We start from the raw sequence: 7443 nt of genomic DNA, 5'->3' as shown, positions 1-7443 counted from the left end.
TGGGGGGGTGGGGGGTTGTCCGTGCAAATAGTGTGAATGTAAATCCACCAGTGGTGTTTGTCAACAAAATACACGTGTGAATAATAGAATCTACCAGTGATTGTTTAGTTACTATGATGCACAATTTTTCGGGGCAAAAACAAAAGCTTCAGAGAGTGCATGAACGAGAAGTCAGCATTAGCGAAGCCATGGACCTTAATTTCTTTTCTTCATCGTGTAATTATTCTGTGTTAAGCCTGTGTGTGTGAGTGTGTGTGTGTGTGTGTGTGTGCGTGCGTGTGTTTTCCCTCTCCAATATAGGTTTTTATTTCAGAAGTACTAGAAACGTTGGCTTTAGTTGTGTTTTTAAGTTTAGCCGTGAATATTTAACAACTTCAAAGCATACGTAGTGAGACGAAACCTTGAGTATTAGCCAGACTTGACAGTGGTGTGTGCCAGTATTGAACTGCTCTCTACCAAATAATTAAATCATACAAAAGATTAGTTTACTTAATTCCAGATCTCTTTGCTTAAACTATATATATATATCTTATTTGTATTTTTGTCTTGTTTAACAAATGTTATCAAGTGGAACATCTGAACCATGTTTTGTCATTTGTTTTTGAGTTAACTTAATTTGACAAATTGAACTGAGGAGCCTTGGATTTTGCACTTGGGTGGATTGGAGGAAAGACCAGTCGGTCAGACAGACGGTGGTGGTGTAGTTTGGATTTTCAGGTCTGTCTGAGGTAGAAGGTGCGTCTGTGAGTATTGTGACAGGGTAAAGTCTGTGTGTGTGTGTGTGTGTGCGTGTGCGTGCGTGTGTGTACATCTACATGTTCTCAACTGAAGTGGAAGTTTGTGTGTGTGTGTGTGCGCTATGATTAGAGAAGATGGTGCTTTGTTGGTCCCAGTGAGGGAGCGAGAGAAGAGGGAGGGGGGTGTAGTCCCCCTCTCCAGGTTTACCTCTCCCTGTTCACTGGGCCGGCCGGTCAGAGCGGCGACCTCGCCACGCCGCCTGAACTGAGCCAGAATGTAGCTGAAAACGGTTTTAAAAGTTTAAATGACGGCCGGCGTCTCGGTCTGCTTTCTCTGGCACCTGCTCAGCCTCAAACATGGAACCGCCATGCAGAAAAAAGAAAATAAAGCAACCACTACTCATTATTGTTGTATTTTAATAAGTATTCAGCTACTGTTCTGACCACGCCTGGTTGTCATGGTGATTGACGGTGGCTGTTGCCGTGGAGATGCTTGCATCTCAAGGCTGACTGAAATGAGGCGAGGCTTCTTGTTGGCTCGTTGTGACTCAGGCAAGGGGATGTGACTTGTGATCGGCTGGTTCTTCCTGGCTTTTCAGGGACACAGGGTTGCACTTGCCTCTTTGCTGGCTTATCCAGGATCAGCTCTCCCTCTCCAGCTCCTAAGCTTAACTACAGGAGAGGAAACGCAAAACTGACAGGAGATCTGGGGCAAGTCAGCTCTTCATAGTCTATTTTCCCTTTCCACTCGCGATGAAATTACTTTACACTTCATTCATTCTGATTTTGGCAGTGCTTCCCTCCTAGTGCTGATCTGGAAGAAGTTTTGTCCCTACTCAGTATCCTTACCTTAACCATTAGCGGGACAAAAACGGAGCCCTGATCAGCAGCCGAGGAGGCAGCGTTGCTCTGCTGATAGAGAAGGGACAAGCAATGTCTGTAAAACGCCTCTCATTGATGTTGATGTTACTGTTTTGGTTCCCAGCTTAATCTCGCTCTATTTCTGCCTCGTCCAATCTACTGTTAGTGTGTGTGTGTGTGTGTGTGTGTGTGTGTGTGTGTGTGTGTGTGTGTGTGTGTGTGTGTGTGTGTGTGTGTGTGTGTGTGTGTGAGTGAGTGAGTGTGGGTGGGAAGAGCAACAACCCAGTCTCGTACAGAAACTGTGTGTGTTTTTGTTCAAACACAGTATCATGCCAAATTGAGGAGGGAGGGTGAGAGGGAAGGAAAGGGATTGATAACTTTTTTTTTTTTCCTTTTTTTTTTTTTTCTGTTTTGGTTGTTGTGTACGTATGTGTGTGTATGTGTATTTAAAAAGCTGGACAATGTTAAATGCTTGAAGAAAAAATGTCATTTGCAAAAGGATGATGTGAGGAAAACCTTTTCAGTAAGTGAAAACCACCATGAGCAATGTACAATCCCCAGGGCTGCCAAGCAGCTTCCCAACAGGGCCAGAAGAGGGGAGGAAAGAAGGAAGGAAGGAAAGAGGAAAAGAAAGAGGAGGGAAGCTGGCTGGTGATACTCTACTACTTTTTAATATTTAAGGAAAATAATGTGACTCTTTGTTTTTCTCTTGACTTAACTATCCTGTGAGCAAATGCTATATTATATCATAACACACCCAACGGCTCCTACTGTCGATCAAAAGCGCTAAGGCTATTTTTTTGACACAAAAAAGGAAAAAAAAAACAAAAAACAAAGAAAAGAAAAAACAAAAACTGTGAGAATCTGCTGTCTTTTTTTGTCATTTTACATTTAGTATGAATACACAAACAAACCCTGAAAAGCTTTAGTCTAACCAGCACAAAGATGTGGGTGGGGCGGGTGGGATATCTGGGTGGGGGTGGGTACAGTACAGAGGGGAGGGGATGGGTGTCGCTCAGAGAGACTATGCAGTGGAGTGTTGAACCCAGGCTTCCATGTCCACCTTGGGTTTTTTGCTTTCTTTAAATAAAAACAAGAAAATCCCAAAAAACTTTAAAAAAAAAAAAAAAAACACAGCTGAGATGGGATTCCCAATAATATTCCTCAAACATGTTGTGCCATCGTTGAATCGTACTACTAGTACTACTACTAATAATAATAATAATAAAAACTGAAAAAAACTTTATTACCTAGCAACCGTCGGGCCAGTTGTAGCAGGAGAGGATGACAGGTTAAGATTTGCAAAGTCCATTTCTTTATTTTCACAGCTTGTCTCCTCCTCGATAAGCCGAGGGGAGTGAGGCCGGTGAAACTGCAAATTTTACACAACTACAATGTTTTTTATAGAGATTCTATCAATCCACAGTGTGTAGTTGGATCACCTGTAAACCTATTATGCACATTGCTTTGGGAGACTGTTGAAACTATATATAATATATATATATATATATATATGAGAATATAAACGTACAGTGTCTATAATCAATGAGAGGAAGTCTTCCTCTCTTACAAACAAAACAGGAAGTACCTTTTTATTTTCAAACGTCTTCCTCGGGTCATCAAAGGATTTTATCTTAAACTTCGGGGGAAACTGCACTTTTTGAAGGACAATCTTTATTTGTATGGGTATAAAAATTGACAAAAACGAAGTCGCCTGATATTACAAGGTATAGAAAACCAACTCCAGTGTGCTCTAATAATGAATGTCTCCTCTGATGCTGTCTGTCTGTTTGGTTTCATTTAATCTTTATTCTCCTTCCTTTGTTGCTTGGTTTGTTCTGTATTTTTTTTCTCCTTATTTTTCTGGATTTTAGTGCTCTTAAGAGAATCTGTACTAAGGTGTAGAGTAGTAGGTAGTAGGTCTTCTGTTGGCTGTACTCGTATACTGATTACTGTTTGTAACCCTCTGGCTCCTGCAGCCAGCATACAAAGCTGTATAACTTGGGTACAACCCTCAATAAAAGACTAACAATGACTCAGTGGTCGCCTCCTGGAGTTTTTATTTCTCTTTCTCTGGTTATTGATAAAAGTGTGGCACAGTTCTTAACCATTTAAATAGTTTGTTTTCTATAGTAAAGGCTTGTTTTTTTCCTCTGTCAGTTTACCTTCAATGTTTTTTGTTTTAACTTAAAAGTATTTAACTGACTCCTACATTTCCCACAGCTCCCACAATTCATAACCATCTTTCAGTAGACCTTTCCCCCCACATCTCCAAATTGCAATACATGTTGTCTGTCAAATGTTTGAAGTCTAAAGCCAAACTCAACATAAGTTATTTTTTCTGACTAAAGAAAGATCCTCCAAAGCCACAGACGCACGACTGTTGTCAAAGACACGTTTAAACGTACAGACTAACACACGATGAGTAAATTGATAGTGTAAAATACGTTGATTGCCCCTTTTAAAACTACATATTACACTGTAAGTAAACCATAAATAAAAGCACTCAAGAGTCTCATTGACATTAATTTCTAAAATCCCTGTTTGACTATTCTTTTTATTAAGAATTGTTTAAAATGGGTAATTGGACTTGAAAGCTTTAATACATGATGTTCAAATTAGTTTTTAAATCTCTTTTCTTGGTCTCAGGTGAAACTATAGTGGGTTATTAGGTCAGATCACTGCTGTTATTCCGTTTCCAGCATTGTTAATTTAAGTTTATTTGTGGTTTCCTCTATTATTTCGGATGAACAGTGAGCTGTTCTCAAGAACATCTGATTATGGTGACACTGGTTGAATGAGATGAGTAGGAATAAATCTGAATTGGCTAACCTGTTATGTGGTGTGTTTCTTTGTTTGAATATTTTACTGCAGGGGATTTGTGTAAAGTTTCTATGGTGGTTTTAATGTAGTGCATGCACTCAGCAATAGGACAGAGTGTGTGTCTAGATCACCATTTACACCATTTACAACATAATCAGTGACGATGTTTTTGTCACAAACGCATAAAAAGTCATAGTACACTAAGGCATAAAAGGTAATGAAAACAACGTAGTATAGTAAGGTATAAAAAGGTCAGTTAGATTTGCAAATTAACCTAATGTGCATATCTTTGAACTGTGGGGGGTAATCAATGGTACTCGCAGAAAACCCAAGCAAGCACAGGGAGCAGGGAGAACATTCAAACTCCACACAGAAGGGCCCCAGGCCTGGGGTGTGAACCAAGAACCTTCTCACTGTGAGGCGACGATTCTAACCACTGCAACACCATGCCATCCCGTGAATAAATTATAGTATAGTAAGTCATAAAAATGTCATAATATAATGAGTCATAAAAATGTTATAGTATAGTAGGCATAAAAAGTAATAATAATGTCATAGTATAATAAGTCATAAAAAGTCATAAAACAGTCATAGTATAGTAAGGCATAAACACCAATAAAAGTAATTTAAAAAAAAAAAGACATAAAAATGTCCTAGTATAATAAGGCATGAAAATGTCATAGTATAGTGAGGCATAAAAAGTAATAAAAATGTCATGTTATAATAAGGCATAAAAATGTCATACTATAAAAAGTCATAAAAATGTCATAATATAGTAAGGCATAAAAAGTAATAAAAATGTAATTGTATAATAAGGCCTAAATATGTCATAGTATAGTAAGGCATAAAAACCAATAAAAGTAATTTTTAAAAAAAGGCATAAAAATGTCATAGTATAGTAAGGCATAAAAATGTCATAGTATAATAAGGCATAAAACGTATAGTATAATAACTCATAAAAATGTCATAGTATAATAAGGCATAAAAATGTCATGGTATAGGAAGGCATAAAAATGTCATAGTATAATAAGGCATAAAAAGGCATAAATACGTCATAGTATAGTAAGGCATAAAAACCAATAAAAGTAATTTTTTTAAAAAAGGCATAAAAATGTCATAGTATAGTAAGGCATAAAAATGTCATAGTATAGTAAGGCATAAAAATGTCATAGTATAGTAAGTCATAAAGATGTCATAATATAATGAGTCATAAAAATGTCATAGTATAGTAGGCATAAAAAGTAATAATAATGTCATAGTATAATAAGTCATAAAAAGTCATAAAACAGTCATAGTATAGTAAGGCATAAAAACCAATAAAAGTAATTAAAAAAAAAGAAGGCATAAAAATGTCCTAGTATAATAAGGCATAAAAATGTCATAGTATAGTAAGGCATAAAAAGTAATAAAAATGTCATGTTATAATGAGGCATAAAAACGTCATAGTATAGTAAGGTATAAAATCCAATAAAAGTATTTTTTTTTAAAAAAGGCATAAAAATGTCATAGTATAATAAGGCCTAAAAATGTCATAGTATAGTAAGGCATAAAAAGTAATAAAAATGTCATAGTATAATAAGGCCTAAAAATGTCATAGTATAATAAAGCATACAAATGTCATAGTATAGTAAGGCATAAAAATGTCATAGTATAATAAGGCCTAAAAATGTCATAGTATAGTAAGGCATAAAAAGTAATAAAAATGTCATAGTATAATAAGGCCTAAAAATGTCATAGTATAGTAAGGCATAAAAAGTAATAAAAATGTCATAGTATAATAAGGCATAAAATGTCATAGTATAATAAGGCATAAAAATGTCATAGTATAATAAGGCATAAAAAGTCATAAACAGTCATAGTATAGTAAGGCATAAAAACCAATAAAAGTAATTTTAAAAAAAAGGCATAAAAATGTCATAGTAAGTCATAAAAATGTCATAGTATAATAAGGCATAAAAATGTCATAGTATAGTAAGACATAAAAATGTCATAATATAATGATTCATAAAAATGTGATAGTATGGTAAGGCATAAAAAGTAATAAAAATGTAATAGTATAAAAAGTCTTAAAACAGTCATAATATAGTAAGGCATAAAAACCAATAAAAGTAATTTTTTAAAAAAGGCATAAAAATGTCATAGTATAGTAGGCATAAAAAGTAATAATAATGTCATAGTATAATAAGTCATAAAAAGTCATAAAATAGTCATAGTATAGTAAGGCATAAAAACCAATAAAAATAATTTAAAAAAAAGGCATAAAAATGTCATAGTATAATAAGGCATAAAAATGTCATAGTATAGTAAGGCATAAAAAGTAATAAAAATGTCATGTTATAATAAGGCCTAAAAATGTCATAGTATAAAAAGTCATAAAAATGTCATAGTATAGTGAGGCATAAAAAGTAATAAAAATGTCATGTTATAATAAGGCATAAAAATGTCATAGTATAAAAAGTCATAAAAATGTCATAATATAGTAAGGCATAAAAAGTAATAAAAATGTAATTGTATAATAAGGCCTAAATATGTCATAGTATAATAAGGCATAAAAAGTATAGTATAATAACTCATAAAAATGTCATAGTATAATAAGGCATAAAAATGTCATGGTATAGGAAGGCATAAAAATGTCATAGTATAATAAGGCATAAAAAGGCATAAATACGTCATAGTATAGTAAGGCATAAAAACCAATAAAAGTAATTTTTTTAAAAAAGGCATAAAAATGTCATAGTATAGTAAGGCATAAAAATGTCATAGTATAATAAGGCATAAAAATGTCATAGTATAGTAAGGCATAAAAAGTAATAAAAATGTCATGTTATAATAAGGCATAAAAATGTCATTGTATAAAAAGTCATAAAAATGTCATAGTATAGTAAGGCATAAAAACCAATAAAAGTAATTTTTTAAAAAAGGCATAAAAATGTCATAGTATAATAACTCATAAAAATGTCATAGTATAATAAGGCATAAAAATGTCATGGTATAGGAAGGCATAAAAATGTCATAGTATAAT

The sequence above is a fragment of the Seriola dumerili genome, unplaced genomic scaffold (genome assembly GCF_002260705.1).
Source record: "Seriola dumerili isolate Sdu_G_001 unplaced genomic scaffold, Sdu_1.0 BDQW01000260.1, whole genome shotgun sequence".
NCBI lineage: Eukaryota > Metazoa > Chordata > Actinopteri > Carangiformes > Carangidae > Seriola > Seriola dumerili.
This window is presented reverse-complemented; position numbering follows the sequence as displayed.